Source organism: Dermacentor andersoni, chromosome 8 (assembly GCF_023375885.2).
Source record: "Dermacentor andersoni chromosome 8, qqDerAnde1_hic_scaffold, whole genome shotgun sequence".
Taxonomy (NCBI): Eukaryota; Metazoa; Arthropoda; class Arachnida; order Ixodida; family Ixodidae; genus Dermacentor; species Dermacentor andersoni.
In genome coordinates this window covers 156103550-156125718 of record NC_092821.1, presented here as the reverse complement: position 1 = coordinate 156125718, position 22169 = coordinate 156103550, and the positions used below count along the sequence as shown (strand labels likewise).

Below are 22169 nucleotides of genomic sequence, written 5' to 3'. Positions count from 1 at the left end.
GATGAATACCTGTTGTGCTGGACACTGTAATAGGTCGGCTCCTTCTTATTAAGCAGGCAGGTACTCGAGGTCAGAAGAAAATTTTCAATGAATCGCGAGTCTCCCCACATCGTGTTGTGGGCATTAAAAAGAGCTGCGCCTTCGCTCTCAGCGTCGTTTCATAGTGGAACTCTTCAAGCAGCTGCGGCTTGCAGAAAACAGTCAGTGCTTGCAAAAGGCTTCTCGCCTCCCTGTAGAGCACGCACTGAAAGCAACACATGAGCAAATTACGGAATTGGCGCCCCAGTTCCTCTCCGTGGAAGCCGTATCCGCTTGCCAAACGCAATGGAGGAGTTTTCGGCGCGTAAAATGGTGCTCTACGAATACAAGCGATGGCTTCTGGGCAGAAGTCGGTTCCTATAGGGACACGCAGGGTGAAAACACCTTTGCCGAGCTGCGCGCCATAACAGTGCTCTCGTTGCTTTTCTCAAACACTGCAGCAGAAAGATGTTTCTGCGAAATGAGCATTGTGGAGAACAAGAGCCATATCGGTTGTACATTGAAACACTCAATGCGCTACTAAGTGTGCGGAACGGGCTTCGACGGCAGAAAAAAATGCCGTGAATATAGCTTGCCAAGTGACGTGGCAGCAAAGATCCCTACGATGGCATCGTACTCAACGGTAGAGGGTGATGATGTGCAAGCTGCAGGTATTATCCAAGAATTGTGTGTACCGCAGGAGTGATTGCCTTTGTGTTCTGACGTAGCTTTCTGTATACTTGTACTGCCTGTGAGGTTGAACAATTAGGATTTTCGAGGCCGAGCTCTTCCTATATTTGATTAAAATTATGCGTGTACAGTGTAAGTTTCCAGTTTATTGTGCTGTATGTACTGTACTCATCCGGTAAAATTGTATTGCTCTTCTCAAGTTCTCAAACAGATTTTTATCTTTCCGCCTTGCCATATGTTATGGGTTACTGTTATGTAATATATGAATGAATGAATAAACCTTTATTTGAAAGGGTGGCTTGTCACTCGACGTGGCAGGGTCCCTTATTCCAGGAACCCTATGGCCTGAATCACCCGCCAGGCCCGGGCGATGAGTTCGCGCTCGTCGGCCAGTTCCGGCTTGCAGATCGCAGCCTCCCACGTTTCGGCGAGGAGGTTTGGGTCTGCGTCTGCGGCAGCTGGTTGTGTCGCTGTGATGCTCGCTCCGCTATTCTTGCATCGCAGTAGAAGGCGTAGCAGGTGTGCAATGTAATATAGTACTTTCTTCTTCGCCAATGTGGTTGATTGTACGCTTAGAAGTATGGTATGGTACGGTAAAACTTTAATGAAGCCCTGCAGATCGTGAGTCTTCACGAAGCGGGCCGCTCCCACGCGGGAACCGGAAGGCCGAGCCTCTCGGCCGCATCGTGAGCCTGCTGGACAGCCCAGAGTTGGTCAGCCAGAAGAGGGCTGCGGAGAACCGCCTCCCATCTGGCCGAACTGTTAGCGGTGATAGAGCGTGTCTGGGCACACCACCAGAGCATGTGGTCTAACGTGGCTATTTCTCCACATTCGTGACAGGTAGCATTGGTGTAAGTATCCGGATAGATTTTATGTAAGAGCGACGGATTAGGATAGGTATTCGTTTGTAGTAGACGGAGCGTTAATGCTTGAGCTCTATTGAGCCACGGATGAGGAACAAAGTAGGTTCTACGGCTGAGATAGTAGTCTTTAGTAATATCGTTGTAGGTGGAGGGTGTGTCCCTGCTCTCTGGGGAGTCAGCTTCCGGTTGGTCGAGGGTAGCGCGGTGGGCAAGTTCACGCGCAGCCCCGTGAACCGACTCGTTGAGGTTGGGAGGAGCACCCTTTATCTGACCCTGATGTGCGGGAAACCAATAAATTAAGTGGTGCGTGATTGCCTTGTCCCCAAGAAGTCTGAGGGCCTGTTTGGAAACGGTGCCTTTTTCAAATGCTCTGACTGCAGATCTTGAATCACTATAGATGACTTCCCGTGAGTTATTCAGCAGGGCTAGTGCAATAGCCATTTGTTCAACTATTTCGGACTCGCTCGTCCGAACCGAGGCAGCATTGGTGATTCCTTGCCGACCATCGACTGTGACGATGGTGAACGCCCGACGTCCCTTACAACAAGCGGCATCCACAAAGCTGACTTGTCGCTGATCACTGTGTGTTTGCCTAAGGAGGTTGGCCGCCCTTGCCCTCCTTCTACCGCGATTAGAATCGGGGTGCATGTTCCTAGGTATGGGCGCGACCGTAATGTTCGCACGAATCGGCGGAAGAACGTCAGAGAACTCCTCCGCTACTCTATCGGGGTGATATCCGAGTTCCTGCAAGATGAAACTCCCTGCCTTCGATGTAGTGAGGCGAGTTAGCTGTGCGCGCTTCTGGGCCTCTGCAATCTCTTCGAGAGTATTATGAATGCCAAGCTGCATTAAGCGCTCTGTACAAGTGTATGCGGGTAACCCGAGAACCCGTTTAGTAATCTTCCTGAGCTGTACGCTAAAATCTATTGCAAGCTATGTGTATCAAATGCTATTCTAGATTATTTCGTTTGTTGCAACCCTGCAATTTCGTTTAGATATGTTCAAACATGTGATGGCGTGTCGCAGTTTATGTGCACGGAAACGTTTATCGCACCGCACGAACTGCGCGGCCCTCGTCTACGTCACCGCTCCGTTTGCCTAGTGCGGAATATTGCACTCTGCTTGATTTTCAATGCAAAGCGTTTCTTGGCGAACATTCGCCACTTTGCGAGTACCTATCCATCTATCTATCGATCGATCGATCTATCTAGCCACCTACGTCTTGGTGCTCTCATGGTCGTTTTCGTGAACTTGGTATGTACCAAATAGATTTTGTTAATACAATCAATATCCAAAACGCTTTCAAGTGTCTTTATAATAATTTTATATTCATCAGTCTCAATTTGACGTTAGTTTACTAATGTCAGCCTTTTGGTTAAGGTGTCTTTTAGCAGCGTAATTTTTGTATCTGATTAATCAACCAGAATACTGGTCATCTTCCATGCCACTGCATGGCAGTTAAATGTTATTTGCAAACATGGCAACAAAAAACAATGTAGAAATGCTCGGCGTAGGGCTACAGAATGGGCACCAAAAATCCTATATTTTGTTGAAGTCCTCAGTGTCGACGAGGCAATTTTTTGTTTCTTTTAATTTTTTACAGTTGCACATTTTTCTAAGAATTTGTTTAGGTTTCATAGGCCTTTGGGTACGGCCATAAAGTATATGTAGTTTATTTTTTACATGTTTACAGATCCGTCATGCATTCGCAGCTCGTCTTTTGTGAGCCCGCAAGCTTTGACGCTTTGAGAAAACTACGCCTGCCCTAAATTATTAGAATAAAAACGGGAGCACAATTATTGTTCGTTCATACATGCTCTTCGTAGTTGCCTGCAAGGAAACATGACTTGAAAGCTCTGTTTATCTCTGTTTTTGATAATACAGCTGACAATAAATGCGTTATATAGCCAGAATATGTTGTAAAAAATTCATCAGCCTTTCCACTCTATGAAGGACGAGCAGCGAAGCAGTGGTGTGTTTTACCTCAATCGGTGCATATATATTTATATATATATATATATATATATATATATATATGTCACAACAGCAATAATAATAATAATAATAATGATTATTATTATTATTATTATTATTATTATTATTATTATTATTATTATTATTATTATTATTATTATTATTATTGTTATTGTTGTTGTTGTTGTTGTTGTTGTTGTTGTTGAAGGACACAGATAGCGAATACATCTTTTCAGTTTGGAGTGATTTATTATTATTATATTATGAAGTAGTGACGTGTGCAAGTACCGCCCTTTGGCGCGAAGCATGACGGGAATTCCGCAATACTTACAACTTCACTGTGAACTACGTAATTACGAAAAGTAGATGAAACTCAGGGTAATAATATAGTCGTCTTAGCGGCAAATTTCAGTATGATTTTTTCCATGACACACAGGTTATACTAAGAGCCACAGAGCATTCGCGAGAAACTGGAGACGAAAATTTCTTCGCGTCGACGCGACGCGTACACGGGCGGACATCGACCACCGCCGGAGGTTAGCTGTATACAGCTACCCTCCGCGCGTGAAAATAAATTAGCTACTTTTAGCTCCTTCGTGGATTTTTTAGCGACCTGTAGCTACTTTCACGTTGCCATCTAGCTGCTTCTGCTTACCGACATTTGGCAACACTGGTTGACCTCCTCTGGCAGTTGCTACAGGTTTTGTATGCGACAGAGACGCATCGCGTTCGTCTCGTCATAACACCGTCCTCGCGCGCCGTACGCTGTGCGTGCGACGGTGAGGTGACGATGGCGACTCAATATCGCGTGCGCGAGGGAGGAAGCGCGCAGTATTCCGCCACGCGCATGGCATCGGGGGAGGGGGGCGCGTTGCACTTACACATACAAATTATGTTTCCTGTAGTTACAAAAAGGATGGGGCAGACGCTAAAAGCTACCTTTACAAGGAGCTTGATGAGGCGACGGCCCCTATATTATCAACAGCATACGGCATATCATGGAAGCAAAGTATGTATATGCAAGATAACCGTTCACTTGATGAGGAACACACAAACATAAACGGCGTTTGCTAAGCACAATAAAGAGCAGCCCAGATAATCCTAGCACTTAAGCCATACGGGCGATTTTTCTTTTCACAACAAAATCATACAAGGTGACACATTTTAACAGAAGGAAATACAACGTTTAAGACACCTGAACAAGTAATTATGATAACAATTAATCGGTAATTTTATTCTATGAGCGAAAGATGTGATATAATGTTTTCCGTGGTAGCTGGGTAAGGTCAGCACTATTCTCTGAAAATTTGTTTAGCCGACGGGGGAGCGGGTGAGTGAGTGATTGTAATTGCTCACTGGTGTACGTATAATCCACGTTTCCGGACAACGCGTGCTGTGGGTGTGCTGCCTTTTCTTTTAACATTGACAGGTCGACATTCGGTCGCGCGGGCTTTATCTTGAAAGCGATCTGCTTTGGAGACACAAGCTAGGTGGCCCGACGGCACTGTAACTTTGCGTGCGCTGTGTTCTCACCGCTCAGTTTGGGTTGACGCGATACACAGCACGAGGGTCACTTTCTGCCTCGATTCCTCGAGCCAGCGTTTTGACAGCGAGTGTCCGTGGTCATCGAGTGTGAGGTTTTCGTGTTTGCCTGCGAGCGCTGACGCCATGCTAGTTGGTACAGTTGGTAAGCGAATGTTTACCACGGGGCCTTGTACTGCGGCGGCTGCTGCGTGCGCTTCGAGCCCCGTCCCGACCTGCGGCGCGCGCAGTGCAGGCGCGCCGAGGCAGACAGCGTGTGCTGCAGCGGCACCCACACGCGTCAGCCGCGTTCGCGACGTGCAAAGTCGCGGTGACTTTTTTCCTGCGAGAAGAATGGGGTAGCGCTTCTACAACTTGAAAGAAGTTATGAACCAACGAGCCCCGGTTGATATCAAAGAATCCGTTTTGAAAGGTTTGGCAGGGGGTTTATTTGTGGCATTGTGTTGCGCTACGTGCTACGGGTGGCGCCCGTCTTAACCAGTCTGCCATATACCCGCACGCGCCAGCCAATGGCCACTATGCGTGCCACTTCCTCAGTGAACCAGTTCGGAACTCCGTGCAGAGTGTGCGACCAGAGGCGCAGCGGTTCGATGACAAGGTCTCAGAAAGCCACCTGTAACGAGCGAATAATGTGAAAACGCTACCCATAATACCTGCACCACCGATACCAACCCCCGGTAGTACCGTATCAACGTGCGGTTTTTACCATTGTGTTAGAGTGCCCTACCTTCGGGATTGGCCAACGAAAACGGTTAGGCGCAAAAAAATCGCGGTGAGTTACGAAAGAAAGCTGAATGCTTTAAAATGCCTGCTAGTATTCTTTTCGTGTTGACCTATAGGGTAATTCGCTTTAAGTAATTACGAGCATGATCAAATCTCAGCGCTGCTGTTTGCTGCGTATAGTTTGGCGACCGTCCCGGAAAGCGCTGTAGGATATTGGCCACTGCGTGGTTTTTGTATGACGAGGCACAGAAGAGAGAGAGGGGTGTTAAGGGGAATGGGAGGTTAATCAGGGAAAATGCCTAGAACCAGTACAACTTTTTTATTTCGAGTACCCACGAAGAATCAAAGCACACGGTAATGAGAAGACTACTGCACTTCTAGTGGCACATGTGCAAGCTGTCATCCCCGGAGAAAGAGGAGCGGAGAGAAAGCGAGGCCAGGTTTAGCGCTCTTAACAAGATTAGCGGAGTGTAGATAGGAAATCGGAGGACAGGGCGCTTATTCTGTGCTTCGCAGAAAAAGCAGGCTTCGAAGCAGTTGCACGTTAGGCGTGTGACACCCCCAGTTCAAGATTTATGAAAGAAAAAAAAACATTGTCGGTGTGTTCTAACGTTGCCGAACAACAGAACTCCTTTTTTTTTTTTGAACTAAGGCAAATTTTTGAAAAACGAAATCATAAATTTGAAGTCAGCTTTGTGACCCACTTAACAAATTGCAGCAAACCCGCGTTACAAACAACTCACCTTATACGAAGTGTCGCTTTGTTCAAAGTTTTTCGTGCCCCTCACTGCAGCGTATACATTTTAAACCTCACTATTAGAATTGGTATTTCGCCAAATACCGCTTAATACGAAGTGTAAACGGTGCAATCGGCGCACGACCACATGACGACTAAGCATAAACGGCGACCCTTTCATTGCTTTGCTCCCTATTAACTTAGTCCATGAGGCAAATAGCTGTGCGGAGGCTACACATGGTGTTTCACGTAACTTGAACCAAGGATTTTAACCAGTGGTTAACCGAAGCTGAATGAAACCAACGACATACGGTTTGCCGTCATGTGGCGATCTTTACAATATTCTTCTTTTATATTACGCTTAATTACCTAACAAACTAAGATGAATTACGCAACATTTTCAATATTTACTTTAGGGCCAAGTGCGTATATATATATATATATATATATATATATATATATGGCCCTTATTGTTTATACTCTACATCAATGACTTATGTGGTGTGCCGAATTCTCCCAAACTGGTCATGTGTGCTGATGATACTAATATTTTCTTTTCCGCATCAACTTTAGCCCACTTAAACACAACGATAAACAATTACCTAATTAACCTTGAACAGTGGTTGAACTCAAACAGAATAACCTTAAATATTAAAAAAACTAAACATAATATTTTTAAGCCTCTCAACAAACAAAGTGACTTCGAACTCACCCTAAACTTCCAAGCAATGGCCCTGCAGCGCGTTGCATCTGAAGAATTTTTGGAGGTTTGGTTCAAGAAGGAGGAGGAAAAACTTGATTTGCTCTACTTGGTTAGAAATTAGCGGTGACAAATGTGGTAGGTCGTCTTCACGGTCTTCTTCCCCATCTGCGCAGGGTCGACGCCCCTATTCCAGGGCAACACTGAGGGTGGCTACTTGGCGAGCGTGCCTTACTAGTCCATGCTGGAACTTCGGGTCGCTGCTAGAGAGCACCCTCTCCCACTGCTCCCCACTGCTCCGCACTCGGATCTTTTATTTGAAGGAATTGTTGATTGTGAACGCATCCCCATGTAATGTGATATAAGGTGGACTTGGCGCCGCACCAGGGGCAAATGTCTCTTTACTGGGTGGGAAACATCTTGCTTAGTGTGTTTAGATTTCTGTATGTTCCTGTTTGCAGCCTCCTCCAAGAGGTTGCTTCATGCTGATTTAGGCTGTTGTGGGGTGGAGGGTATTTGATTCGGGCCCCCTTATAGTAATTCAGAATGTCTGAGTAGCTTGGGTTGACTGGTATGGGTTCCTCAGGGTCGGTGCTCGTGGCCGCTCGGTTTGTGTGCTCTCGAGCTGCCTTGTCCGCCCTTAGGTTCCCTTCTATTCCAGCGTGACCCGGTATCCAGAATATTGTATGCCTGACTTTGTTGTTAGCCCTGCAGGAGCGGAGGATGTGAAGCGCTCTGAGTCCTATTCTGCCGTTCATGTAATTCCGACACGTAGCTTGCGAGTCGGTGAGTATTCTTAAAGACCTTTCGGATCGGTAGCCCTCGACTGCCGCTAGAGCTACGGCTATTTCCTCAGCTTCCGTTACCGAGCAGTCCTTCATTGACGCGCTGCTGATCACTTTGTAGTCCGGGCTTCTTATTATCGCAGCTGTCTTTACTATGTTTGTGCCTCTTTGCTTGGCGTATACTGCAGCATCTGTGTATACTGTTGTGTTTTTTGCGGCCAAGTACTTTTCGACCTATTTCGCCCTTGCGTCTCTTCGCGCCGTGTGAAGGTTTGGGTCCATGTTTTTGGGTAGGGGGCTAACAGTGTATGTTTTCCGATATTCATCAGGAATTCCCTCCGTTCTTTGGGTTTCTTTGATTGATTCCGCGAAGCCTAGCCTTATTAGCAGTTCCCTTCCCGTTTTGGTCTGCTGGAGTCTCATGAGCTGTGCAATACTTTGGACTTCATTTAGTTCTTCGAAAGTGTTTCTTAAACCAAGTGCCATTAGTTTCTCTGTCGATGTATTGTACGGCAGGTGAAGTGCTGTTTTGTACGCTTTGCGTAAAATGGTGTCTGCTTCTTGTATTTCCTGTTTGGTGCAGTTGAAGTACGGGAGTGAGTATGCGACCCTGCTGACCACCAGGTTCCCATCCAGCTTAAGTGTGTCTCCTTCTTTCATGACATATCTCTTTTGTGACACCCGCGTGATCATGCGTGCTATTTGGGTTGTTGAGTGCTTGAGTGTTTTCAGCGTGTGGGTGCAGCGCTGGTTGGATTGCACCCACATTCCAAGGATCCTGATTTGTTGGCTTTCCGGTATCGGCTGCCCCTTTAGCCGCATGTTAAGGCTTTCTTTGCTTTTCTTGCCCCATGTAATTCTCAGAAGCTCGGATTTCTCCATTGAGCACTCAAGGCCTCTTTCCCCGACGTATTCTTCCACTCAAGTGGCTGCTTCTTGCAGATAGCTTTCTTTTTGGCACAGCGATCCTTTAGTGGCCCAGATGGTGATGTCATCTGCAGACATGGAGTATTGTGTGCCTTCGATTTTTCTTAGTTTATACCCTAGGCCAATCAGTGCGATGTTAAAGAGTATCGAGGAAATTACTGAACCTTGGGGTGTCCCCTTGTTTGGTGTGGGGAATTTTTGCGATCGGATCTCTCCCAAACCTATTGTTGCTGTTCTATTGGAGAGGAAGGCTTTGACGTATCCGTGTACTTTCTTTCCGCAGTCTACGCTGTTAAGACCTTCCAGGATTGCCGCGTGGCTGACATTTTCAAAAGCTCCTTTTACGTCTAGTGCCATTAAAACGTGTTCTCCGTTGTACGGTATGTTGCTGAGAACCTCATGTTTAATTTGGAGAAAAAAATCCTGTGTCGAAAGCTTGGATCGAAAATCGAACATACTATGGGGGTATAGCTCGTTTTCCTCCATGTAGTGTTGTAGTCTTTTTGTTACTATCCTCTCATATAATTTGCCTAAGCACAATGTGAGGGAGATTGCTCTTAAGTTTGTTACCTGTAGCTTTTTACCTGCTTTGGGGATCATTACAATCTCGACGTGTTTCCATTCCTTTGGTACCGTTTCTGCAGCCCAGTGTTGATTGAGGAAACTGCTGAGTTGTTCCACCAGTTCATCCCCTAGATTTCGCATAAGTGAATTTCTGATTTTGTCCGCGCCCGCTTCTGTATTCCTTTTTACGCTTCTTATGGCCGCGTACACCTCTTCTTTTGTGATTGGCCTGTCCAGCAGCTCGTTTTCTTTCCCTTTGTATTGTTGTGTGTAGGCAGCCGGGTTGTCATGTCTGAAACATTTGACTCTGACCTGCTCTAGCAGTTCAGAGTCCGATCCCTCGAATTGGTGTACCAGGCGGTGTATGGCCTTATTGTTTTCATATTTTGTTTTTGTTGGGCTTGAGTATGTGCCATGTTTTTGCCAGGCTAAGGGTTCCGTTTAGGGACTCGCTAAACTGTTGCCAGTTTCGCCTAGTAAGCTGAGCCGCATACTCCTCCGCCTCCTTGGTTACGTCTGCGATTTTCTTTTTGAGCTTCCTGTTTAGCCCTTGTTTTTTCCATCTTTTAGTGAGCCCTCGTCTTGCCTCCCATAGCTTGAGTAGTCGCGAGTCCACCTCAGGTGTTTCCTCTGTTCTTTCTATTTCTTTGGTGTACTTGTCGAGCATCTCCCTGAGCTTGTTTCCCCAGCCTTCTAGGACTCGATGATTCCTTCTATAGTTTTGCATTCCTTCCTGAAGGCATTCCAATCTGTCACCTTATTGGTGCCAATTTTGCGTTTTATTTTTCCGGTAGCCAATTGAGTTTTTAGGATGTAGTGATCGCTGCCCAGATTCTCCAGCAGGTTTTCCCATATAGCCTTGTCTGTTCCCCGGATGTATGTTAGGTCGGGGCATGTCTCGGAGCTTATGCTGTTACCTAGTCTGGTTGGCGTACTGTCGTCTGTTATGAGGGTGCAGCAGTATATATCTGCTGCTTCCTTAACTTGTATGCTTTTCTTGTCTGGTTTTTTGTAACCTCAGGTCAGATTTTTGGCGTTAAAATCTCCTAAAATCACTAGGGGGTTTGTTTTGGCTAATTTGCTCGCTCCTGCAAAAAGTTTGCGGAAGTCCGCCTCTTTTTGGCTCGGGGGACTATAGAGATTTATGACAAAGACACTGCTGTATTTTCTTTTCTTTTTTGGAAGTATTTCAACAATACCGTGGTCTATGTCTGTGTCGGCTATGCTGTCCTGTGCTATGGCGGTGAGGGATTTACTGATTAGTATTGCTGTGCGTTCTTTTTCATAGCACATGTAGCCTTTTAGCGTTGGTGTGGTTTTCCCTTTCTCCTGTTGTGCTTTGATATCTGGTGGTGTGAGTTGTGTGTTTATGTATTGTAGGAGTTGCCCTTGTTTTTTTGCGATAGCCCTTGCAGTTCCATTGCCAAATTTCTATTGTTTCGTGTCTGGTCATGATTAGCCCTCCATGTTAGACGCGTTGTAGTTTTCGAGGCCCTGTATTCTTAGGTAGAATTTGTCTTTACCTTGTTGTGAGATTTGTTGTTTGCGTGCGTTTCGGATCTCCTGATCCATTATTGCCATTTTGTGTTCTATTACATTTGTTTTCTTTTGTATACACATCATAAATTTTCTCATTTGGTCTTCGAAAGATTCTGGTTGCTGTGGTTGTTGTGGTGGAGTCTGCGGTCTAGGGGGACTACCGGTCCTTTGATCCTGCAGGGCTTTATTTACCTCCTCCAACCGTCTTTCTAGCTGTTCTATGCGTTTGTGATATGCTTCGTTTTCCTTCTAAGATTTTTAGGTTCCTCTCCATTATTATTGTCTTTCCTCGAGTGCGGAGGCGGTGTTCTTGGGTGGTCCCCAGCTCACCTTAGCGAACAAACAATGTCTTGGAACATGCACGTTAATAAGCTCACGATTGAATTAGGCAAAGCGGCTGGTTGCCTCTACAGACTGAGGGAATTAATTCCAAGTAGACTAAATAATGCAATATATTATGCTAATTTTAGGTTGGGTACTACAACGACCACCACGTATAACAAACTGGAGCGGCTCCAAAAGAAGGTACTAAGAATCTTTGAGAACTTTAATGGACACCTGAGCCTATTACCCACTGGTCCCCTGTTCATTAAACATACCATGTTTAAGGCGTCTAAGATATACGATTATAAACTATCTCTTTATATGTATAAAAATAAACTCCCAAACGATACAGAACATTCCCCGTATGACTTCAGCATACGTAACATGCTAATACCAGTGCCGCGTACACGTACAAATTACGGTAGATATAGGCTGGATTACTGTATACCAACACTATACAACCACTTAGAAGCTCACATTAATTTCAGTGCCACACTCGGCCCTTTTAAATCGGAGGTGCGTGACTGCCTGATGAAGCAACGAACTTTTTCTCTTTTCTCCTGGCTGCTACATTTCCTGCAGTGTTTATGCATTCTGTGATAGTATCCACCATGTATGCTGTATCTGTATCAGGCAAGTTCATTTCTTCTTTATAATGACTGTATGTATTTACAATTGCTCAACTTTGTGAAATACACAGCCTGTTGCTCTCTGTAAGCACCCAGGTCGCGTCAAGCTGACTGCGACAGTTTTTGCCTGGGGACTGTAATGTTTGGAATCGGGCATGAAATAGATGGTAGCTGGCCCATGCCGTCGTCCAACTTATCCCCGCTGAGTACGTTGTTCAAGGGAAGGACTGCTTCTCATCGAAAACGAGGAATATGGGTTTATTTACAGTATATACATAAGGACGTTGCAGTTCATCAGTCTAGCATGACTGCGAGGGAAAGCGCACTCAGCAGCCGCACAACAGCAGCTTATAAACCCTCTGTCATCCCTAGCTCCCTAGGTGAGGGAAAAACGGAAGTTCACCGCCAATTCGTAGCGTCCAACGTCATCGTAGTCGACCCGCTTTTCAGGGGAAGGGTTACACATACTTCCACACAGGTTTTACTGACCACGCCGAGGTGAGTGCGTTCTAGGAGACACGGCGCTTGGCCCGGGCAGGCGCCTCTTCACCCCAGTGTTGACCCCGCAGACAATGGCCACCGCGTCCGTCCATGACTTCTAAGCCCTGTGAGACGGCCGCGCAAGATATCTTCCAGGGGTTCCCCTGCTTCAGACAGCGGACACGGCGAATCCACGAACAATGCTTGGTCCGCCGACCGCGTTTAGTCATAGCGGCGCCGAGGGGGTGTTGACGCGGCACATCGTCGTCCCTACGAAACGAGTCACCGTGGTAGGTGGTGAAGGCTTCCATGGTCGCTTCGGGGAAGCTCGCCACGCTCGCAGCTGCAGCTGGCTGAGAAAACTTTGCATGTAGGCACCTCTGCAGGCCGTTCCTAACAGCTCCTCCATGGCCCGGAAAATCTCGACTATCTAGCGCTGACAACCGCCAGACAGGAAGAGAACGGCTGGTGGCCAGAGGGTGATGCCTTGGCTTGCAGCGACCACTTGTGCAATGATGTCACCGCCCCAAAACATCCAACAAGGACCGGCAACTGCAAAACAAACCCCACAACACAGCTCTGCGCCGAGATGACGTATCTTGGGTCTCACTTTAGACCTGCTAAGCTTCAAAGAAAACATAGATGCAGAAACAAAAAAATGCTGCTTTTCGCTACGCCAATTTTTGAAGCAATCTCGTACTGACAAATTCAGCAATCATGGAGGGAATCCTGCTAAATAAGAGGGGATCTACTTGGTTTAACAAAATTAAAAATAACAACCCTAAAATTTAGGCGGGATCCTTAAACGCAGAATTCAGATTAGCCTGCTCAATCCATCCGCATTGCTGTGCAACTTTCCCTTCTTATATCTAACGGAGAAGTTGTACTCTTGGAGAGTGAGGCTCCATCAGAGCAAGCGGTCATTTGTGTGTGACATTTGATTGAGCCACGTCAGAGGACAGTGGTCGGTCTCGAAGATGAACCTCGCTCTGTACAAGTAACACGACAACTTCTGGGCTGCCCAAACCGAACAAGCGCATTCCTTCTTTGAAGCGCTGTAGGCTTCCTCTCCTACAGTTAGTTTACGGCTGGAATAGAGGATAAGATGTTCCTCATTATCGTCGCCGACCTGTCTAATTACCACGCCCATACCTCTGTCGCTTGCATCGCACTGAACTATGGATCCTTTTGTGTAGTCTGGCGCACGAAGCACAGGACGAGAAACCAATAGCGTTTTCAAATTTTGGAAAGCGTTCTCTTTGTCCTTATCCCAGCGCACGTTATTCGGTGCTCCCTTTCGGAGGGCGTCCGTTAAAGGACTTGATATTTGCGAGCAATTTGGAATGTACCATTAATAGTACCCCACAAGTCCCAAATATGAACATATTGTCGCAGCACTGCGCGGCTGAGGCAGAGAAAGAAGTAGAGTGTGCGCGCGTGATCTCGCGGTACTCTGCGCCGGCTGGGCCTGGCCTGTAGCTTCCCTCTCGGACCTCGTTTCACCGTTTCACCCTGTAAATAAACATCATTCGTAACATCTTTGGTGGAGGTGCTGGGTAAATCTTGGACGATCCTGGACGACCCAGCTCTACCAACTGTCCGACGGAGTAGACGCTTGGCCGGTTTACGACCACAAGCAGCGGACATGGCCGATTCCGGAGAAGGCAATGACGACCCCACCTGCGGCGGACCAGACAGCAATCAAGCAGGTCAGGCTGGCTACTGGACACCGCTGCGAGAGCCATCCTCCTTTTCGGGGAAGGCCAACGAAGACGTCGACGACTGGCTCAAACACTACAACAGAGTGAGTCGCCACAACCACTGGAGCACTACGAAGCAGCTCGATAACGTGGTTTTTTTTTCTCGCTGGAACCGCGCTCCTCTGGTTTGAAAACAACGAGAGCGTTCTAACGAGCTGGGATAATTTTGTAGAAGAATTCACCAAGTGCTTCGGGGACCCAATCTCTAAGAAAAAGAAGGCTGAGCAGACGCTTTCCCGACGAGCTCAATTACCTGGCGAAACGTGTACAACGTACATAGAGGCTGTTCTGATATTATGCGGAATCATCAGCGCTACCATGACAGACGAAGACAAAGTAGGCCATCTGCTTAAAGGAATCGCTGAAGATGTTTATAATTTTCTTATAACGAAGGAAGATCTTAGTACTCCGTCTGATCTGAAGAAACACTGCCGGGCGTTTGAAGCGCTGAAAATGAGAAGGATTGGGCCAAAGTTTGGACGATTGGACAATGTTACTACTATTGCAAGTGTGTCCGTCCCAACCCACGACGACATCTCCTCGGTGATTCGGCAAGTGGTTAAAGAAGAGCTTGAACGCCTTAAAGTTGTTGACGATGCTCATACGTGCCATCAGTGTGCATTTGACCATCGTTCTCGTGTGGCACCGTCCACCTGGGCACTTCAGAGTTTCCGAGAACCTCGCAGGACCTATGCTGATCGTACGGAGAGCAGCAACTTGCCACCGCAACCGACAAGTCTGAAACGCCGACAAGATGCACCACAACGATTTGTTCCGCGGGCTCTTCCCTCATACAACCAGCCTGAGAGTACGTTTCTACCCATGACACCCATGTCACCGGTGTCACCCGCTACGAGCCGCGACTCATGCATTTGCTACAGCTGCGGTGTGCCTGGACACATTGCTAGGTATTGCCACCGCCGCCAGCAGCGTGCTCCACGGTTTAATTTCTACACACCCCGCGTGCCCGCTGACGAGCCCTGGCCATATCCCAGTTTCTTCCAGCGGCTCCAGCAGGGACGTGCGAACCGCAGTGACTCCCCCGTTTCCGATCGCAGCCTGACACCACCACCGACATGACAACGACGCTCTCCATCACCTCGTCGTCGCTCGTTATCACCGCCGCCGCTGGGAAACTAGTTGGTGCGACCGACGGGGGTGAGGCCGCAATATGTTCATCTTCATCAATACTCCCTTGTGTAAGATTGTTTAAAAACAAAGTGCGTGTTTTAGTTGACAATGTGAGTGCTTTTGCATTAATTGACACTGGGGCGGCAGTTTCTGTTATGAGCCTGTCCTTCAAAAATCGTCTTGGACCAAAAGTTATGTTTTCTTGGGATAGGAACGCTACCTTTCGTGGAGTTGGCGGGGCAATGTTACGCCCACTTGGGGTCTGTTCTGTTTCAGTTGAGATAGGGGAGCAGACATTTAGAAGTGAATTTACTGTGCTTGCACGTACAACGCATGACATTATTTTAGGAATTGATTTCTTGCGTGAGTGGGGGGCAACTTTGGATTGTGGAAGTGGCGCGATTTCTCTTCGCCGCGACGCGCGAACTTCAATGACAGATAGCACCAGTGATACCGCCGACGTCGTTGAAGAACTTTTACGGCTTTGTGGTTCTGCATATCGTCATTCCACTCCTTACCACCCGCAAACCAATGGCCTCACGGAGCGGACGAATCGAACCCTTACCAACATGTTATCAATGTATGTCGCTGCTGACCACAAGAATTGGGACGCCGTCTTACCTTTTGTAACGTACGCGTACAATAGTGCTAAGCACGAAGTTACTGGATATGCGCCGTTCTTTTTGCTGTACGCCCGCGCACCGCAGAGCTTTCTAGACACTATTCTACCTTTATCGTTCCAAGAAGATCCTTCCACCGCCCAAACTCTGTGTCGTGCTGAGGAAGCACGTCGACTGGCGCATCTTAGGACGTTCTCCTCACAAGCCAACAGCAAGATTCGCTATGATGCGCGGCATATCCCCGTCAGCTTTACTCCCGGTGATTATGTTTGGTTGTGGACACCTGTTCGCAAAAAGGGATTGTACCGCAAGTTTCTCGCCACTTACACCGGACCATTCGTTATACTGAGCCGCTTGAGTGATGTGAACTATGTCGTCGCCAAAGTGACGGCAAGTAATCGGCGTTCACGGGCGACGCAAGTTGTTCACGTGGCCAGACTCAAGCAGTGCCATCACAGGTCCCTTTAACTCGCTCAGCGAGCTTCGTCTGCCCCCGGGGAAAATGTCGCAGCAGTGCGCGGCTGAGGCAGAGAAAGAAGAAGTAGAGTGTGCGCGCGTGATCTCGCGGTACTCTGCGCCGGCTGGGCCTGGCCTGTAGCTTCCCTCTCGGACCTCGTTTCACCGTTTCACCCTGTAAATAAACATCGTTCGTAACATTATGTCTGTTTTCGTGCGCGGCTGTGAAAATTCTCCAATCGTAGCTGTTTTCAGTTCAGCCGGCCGTCTCGTGCCCTGACCGACAACATGGCCCAGATAGGTAACCTGCCAGCAGCCAAACCTACACTTTTCCGCTTTCATCGTTAAGCCGGCTTTCCTCAACCGTGTGAAAACCTGTTTGAGGCGCGTTACGTGCTGTTCCCAGCTGTCCGAAAAAAATGCTACATCATCAAGATATGGCAAGGCGAACTCCTGCAAGTCTTTCAGGACAATATCCATTACGTTATAGAAGTTAACGGCGCGTTCTTCAGTCCGAAGCTGAGTGCGAGAGGGCGAAAAGTGCCTACAGGTGAGATAAATGCGGCATAGCGGCTGGCACTTTCTGAAAGGGGAACTTGCCAGTATCTCCGCACGAGATGTATAAATGAAATGTATTTAGCAGCGCTAACTCTTTCAATTCGTTCCTCAATATTGTGTATCGGGTACAGCTTATCCCTAGTGATGGCATTTAACTTCCTGTAATCAACACATGGACGAGGGTCCTTGTTAGGGGTTTCTACAAGTATTAGCGGTGACGTATAGTCACTCTCAGCGGGCTCAATAACTCCCAACTCTAGCATGCGCTGTATCTCTGCCTCCATAATTTCTCCCTATCGTGGAGACACCCTTTAAGGCTTCAATCTTACTGGTTCGGTTGAGGTCAGCTCTATTTCATGCGTTATTAGCTCGGTTTTACCTGGCCGATCGCTGAATCTGTCGAGATATCTCTCTTAGCTCATCTAGCTGCTCGGATCAAAGAGGGTGCGAACTTACCGAATATTTAAACACTTTTTCCAGGCTGATTTTATAGTTGGGGATCGGCTTATACTCATTAAACTCGGTACTAGTGTCATCCTGCTCCTTGATGGTAAAGTTAACGGCTCCGCTCCGCTCTCCGTACGGCTTCATAACATTGCAGTGGTATATCATCACCTCCTTCCTGCGGCCGGGCGTTTTCAAAGCATAGTCAGTATATGAAAGTTTGGGCAACACTTTAGCGGGTACGTCCCAGTAAACTTCCAGCTTGTTCTTTCTTGAAGCTTTGAGGATCATTACCTGGTCTCCGGCGTTAAACGTACGAAGCCTCGCATTCTCGTCGTAATAGAACTTGGCGTTCTTTTGGGCTACTCCCATGTTCATTTCGAATAGTTCCTGGGTTGCACTTGGCCGTTACAGTAGATTTAGCACGTATTCTACCACTGTTGGACTCTCTCCACTTTCCTCCCACATTTCTCTTAACATTCTCAGTGGAGAACGGAGTGTCCTCCCGTACACTAGTTCTACTGGCGAGAACGCTGTAGCCTCATGAGTAACCGCTCACAAAGCAAACAAAGTTGCCGGCAGACAATTCTCCCAGTCTTCCTTGTGTCCGTAACAGAGCGCCCGCAAAACTCGCTTAAGCACTGAAAATCACCTCTCTACACTATTTCATTGAGGGTGATAGACGGAACTGTGTATCAACTTTACCCTGCAGATTTGCAAGAATGTGGAAGTCAGTGCGCTGGTGAATACTGACCCTTGATCCGCCTGAATTTTGGGCGGGAAACCCAACTCGTGCAAATACAGTCAAAAGCGCGTCTACTACTTTGGTGGAGCTGAGCTCTTTCAGAGGGATTGCTTCTGGAAACATTGTAGCCGGACACAGCATGGTAAACAAGTACCTGTAACCCGACTTTGTCTTCGGTAGAGGCCCTACCGTGTCTATCACAAGTCATCTGAAAGGTTCTGTTATTAAGGGCACTACCTTTATTGGAGCTTTCCAGGTCTCTCCTAGTTTGCCCAAACGCTCGCAGTCGTCGCATGATCTTACAAAGTTTTCTACGTCTTTGAAACAGCCTGGCCCTTAGTATTCCATAAGCAATCTTTCCTTCGACTTGTTTATGCCTAGGTTGCCGGACCACCCATTTCCATGACAGAAACTCAAAAGGTCCTCCCTGTACTTAGTAGGTACGACTAACTGATCTAGAATCCTGCCCTTTCGGTCTCTGTAGTACCGATACAACTATCCTCCTCTCTCATATATCGTCACGTTGCGCCTAGCAATGCCTTCTTTAGCTGTGTGATGTAATTTAGTCAAGCTGTCATCATTCTTTTGCTCGGCTGCCAGTGACTCTCGGTCCACACGTAAGAGCTGATCAAAGTTCCTGGAGGCCGGTGATAATAACGACCCTGTCTCGCTTACGATTGCGTCAGCTGGCTCTTCTTGCAGGCCTGAACTTTGATGCCCTAGTGATACGCTCTCATTAAGCTGGTCAGCTGGCAGGCTTTCCTCAACCGTTTTTTCGTCCAAGCCTACCTCGGATTCGATTACTGAAGTTACCGCTTTTGCTACTTTCGCTGGAGCAGCTTGTGCATTTTCAGCCGAAAGCGACGCGATTTACGAACTTGGCCTCGCGTCAATGCCTCTACTACGCCCTCTCCTAGTTTAAGCCTTTTTTCACGTGGTAACTGATCCGAACGATTCGAAAAAATGTAGGGGTACTGCAGTGACAAAAATTTGGAAACTGCAGCCTCGGTCACTAGCTCCCCGAACGGCCCACTGATTTTCACTTGGGCGATGGGCAGACACACGCAGTGTTCCTCTACAACCTGGTTTATCCATGCAACTTCTCCCATGAAGTAATGTACCGTCACGTAATACGGATGGACAATGTCCATAGTGTCGGCACTGCCTCGCAGCACCCGGCATGGTTTGCCATTAACTTGTAGGTCGTGAAGATATGGGCTTAAAAGTTCCTTATTCTCGTCTTTTTCATCTACGTAGAAAAAAAACTACGCTCGGCTTCACGCAGTTTACAGCGATATGTCCGAGTTTGTGGCACTTATAGCAGCGGATCGGTCTGAAAGATTCGAATTTTCTTTTCTGCTCTTTCGGTACTGTTTCCCCGTTTGATTTCTCCTCGCTCTTTTCTGAGGGCTTTTCCTACACGTCTACAGGTTCAGGTCATTTAGTCTGTGAATCCTTTTTGAACGGAAATGGTTTCCGCGGTCCATTTAGACCGTCCCGATTTCCGTCCTCGGATTTCAGCTTTCTACGCGTTGCGTGCTCTTCGGCTAATTCAGCCGCCCTTTCCACAGTGTATACATTCCTTCTGTCTTGTGCCCACAGTTTCACAGCTTTGGGGATGCTTTTGTAGAACTGCTCTAGACACATGCAGTCAATGATCATGTATGTCTCTGCTGTCGTACGCTTCCGCGCTTTTCAGCTACTCGACTAGGTTTGCCTTTCAGCTATATGCAAACTCCGGATATCCCTCGCTATTCTTCTTGCCTGTGCTTTTAAATCTCTGCCGAAAAGCTTCGGCTGAAAGGCGATATTTCTTCAAGAGACTAGCCTTAACTTTTGCATAATCATATGCATCCTGTGCACTCAGTCTGGCGATTACTTCCGCCGCCTCACACGGCAACATAGACAGCAACCGCTGTGGCCATGTATTCGGACCGAAGTTCATCTTCTCGTAAGTCCTTTCAAAATTTCCTAGGAACAAGCCTATGTCGTTCCCTACCTCCAATGGCTTTAACAGCCTGTCCATGCGGTATCATTCTGCCTCACTTGATCGTCCCAGAGCCCCTTCACTTCCTTGAGACAACTCCAAACGTTTGCTTTCAAGTTCAAGTTACATTTTTCTTAATACGCAATCTTCCTCGCGTTCCTCTCTCTCTCTCTCTCTGTCCCGTTCTTCTCTGTCCCGTTTTTCTGTCTCACTGTCGCGTTTCTCTCTTTTTTTTTTAGAAGTTCCAACCCCATTTCAATTTCTTCCTCACCAGCCTGTTCAGAAGTTAGCTGCAATAATTCTGATTTTAGCATTTCGTTGCGTACCTCTAGGCCCAGTTCCTCACCAACAATCAACAATTCGTCTCTCAGCAGTGTCCTTAACTCCACGATTGCTGCTTTACTGTCAACAATCTAACAAGATAACAATCAACAATCTAGCTTCCCTACTGTTCTAAACAGAACAACCACAATATGAAGCCTAGAGAATCGAAGCAAGAACCAAGCACTCACCGCAGACACAGCACCACGTCGCAAAGTCCGTCTCACCGCTGTCAGCCAGTTGTGATGTTTGGATTCGGGCATGAAATAGATAGTAGCTGGCCCATGCCGTCGTCCAACATATCCACGCTGAGGACGTTGTTGAAGGGAAGGACTGCTTCTCCACGAGAACGAGGAATATGGTTTTATTTACAGTATCTACATAAGGACGTTGCAGTTCATCAGTCTAGCATGACTGCGAGAGAAAGCACACTCAGCAGCCGCACAACAGCTGCTTATAAACACTCTGCCCTCCCTAAATCCCTAGGTGAGGGAAAAACGGCAGTTCACCGCCAATTCGTAGCGTCCAACGTCATCGTAGTCGACCCGCCTTTCAGGGGGAGGGTTACACATACTTCCACACAGGTTTTACTGACCACGCCGAGGTGAGTGGGTTCTTGGAGACACGGGGCTTGGCCTGGGCAGGCGCCTCTTCATCCCAGTGTTGACCTCGCAGACAATGGCCACGCGTCCGTCCATGACTTCCAAGCCCCGTGAGACGGCCGCGCAAAATATCTTCCAGGGGCTCCCCTGCTGCAAACAGCGGACACGGCGAATCCACGAACAATGCTTGGTCCGCCGACCGCGTTTAGTCATAGCGGCGCCGAGGTGGTGTTGACGCGGCACATCGTCGTCCCTACGAAACGAGTCACCGCGGAAGGTGGTGAAGGCTTCCATGGTCGCTTCGGGGAATCTCGCGATGCTCGCAGCTGCAGCTGGCTGAGAAAACTTTGCATGCCAGCACCTCTGCAGGCCGTTCTAGGGTCTCCAACTAGTATGTTGGAAATAAAGTGTATATATATATATATATATATATATATATATATACAGTAAACTCGCAGTTGTACGAAGGTTGGTTTAAATAGAATTTTAGAATAACGAACTTATAGAAAATCCCCGCCGGTTTCCCACTGTATTCTATGCAAAAAATTTTGCTCTTAAACGAATTTCCGAATAGCAAATATTTCAGTTGAGCCACCATGATCAGTTCACCCGGGCTCATTTTTGAAATCAGTTCGACGAAGTTTTGCGCTTTAGAGCGCTGGCGTAGCCGTTGCTCGCCGCAACCAAATCGCCCGTCCAGCGTCGTAACAGTCACACCGGCTACAATTAGAAACTGATAGCATAGATTCTGCATTTGCGTTGGATGCGGTGAAAGCGAGCAAGGGGAACAGCACAATGGAGATGATCGACCCCGCGATGTGGACAGGGGTCTGTGACCAGCTAGATGTTGACAGCAACACTTCGTTTGAAGATTATGTGCAGTGTGACAGCGAACTCGTTACCTGTACTGAACTGTCAGATCTGGATATTGTTTCGAGTGTTCGTGCCAAAGAATAAGAGTGCGACAAGGTGGATGCAATGGCAAAGGCAGATTCAAATCGTGTAACCCTAGCCGAGGCTGTAGGACGCCTTCGAAAGTTTCGACACTTCG

At 47.5% G+C, this 22169-nt stretch overlaps 1 long non-coding RNA gene across 1 annotated transcript; it reads right to left on the bottom strand.

Annotated features, from left to right (window-relative positions):
• Positions 1 to 12254: 12254 nt before the first annotated feature.
• LOC140219919 (uncharacterized) lies at positions 12255 to 21492 on the bottom strand. Its single transcript, XR_011896190.1, has 2 exons — positions 20708 to 21492; positions 12255 to 13046 (listed from the first exon to the last, which is right to left on the bottom strand). It is a non-coding gene; the product is annotated as an uncharacterized lncRNA (long non-coding RNA).
• Between the last annotated feature and the right edge of the window lie 677 nt (positions 21493 to 22169).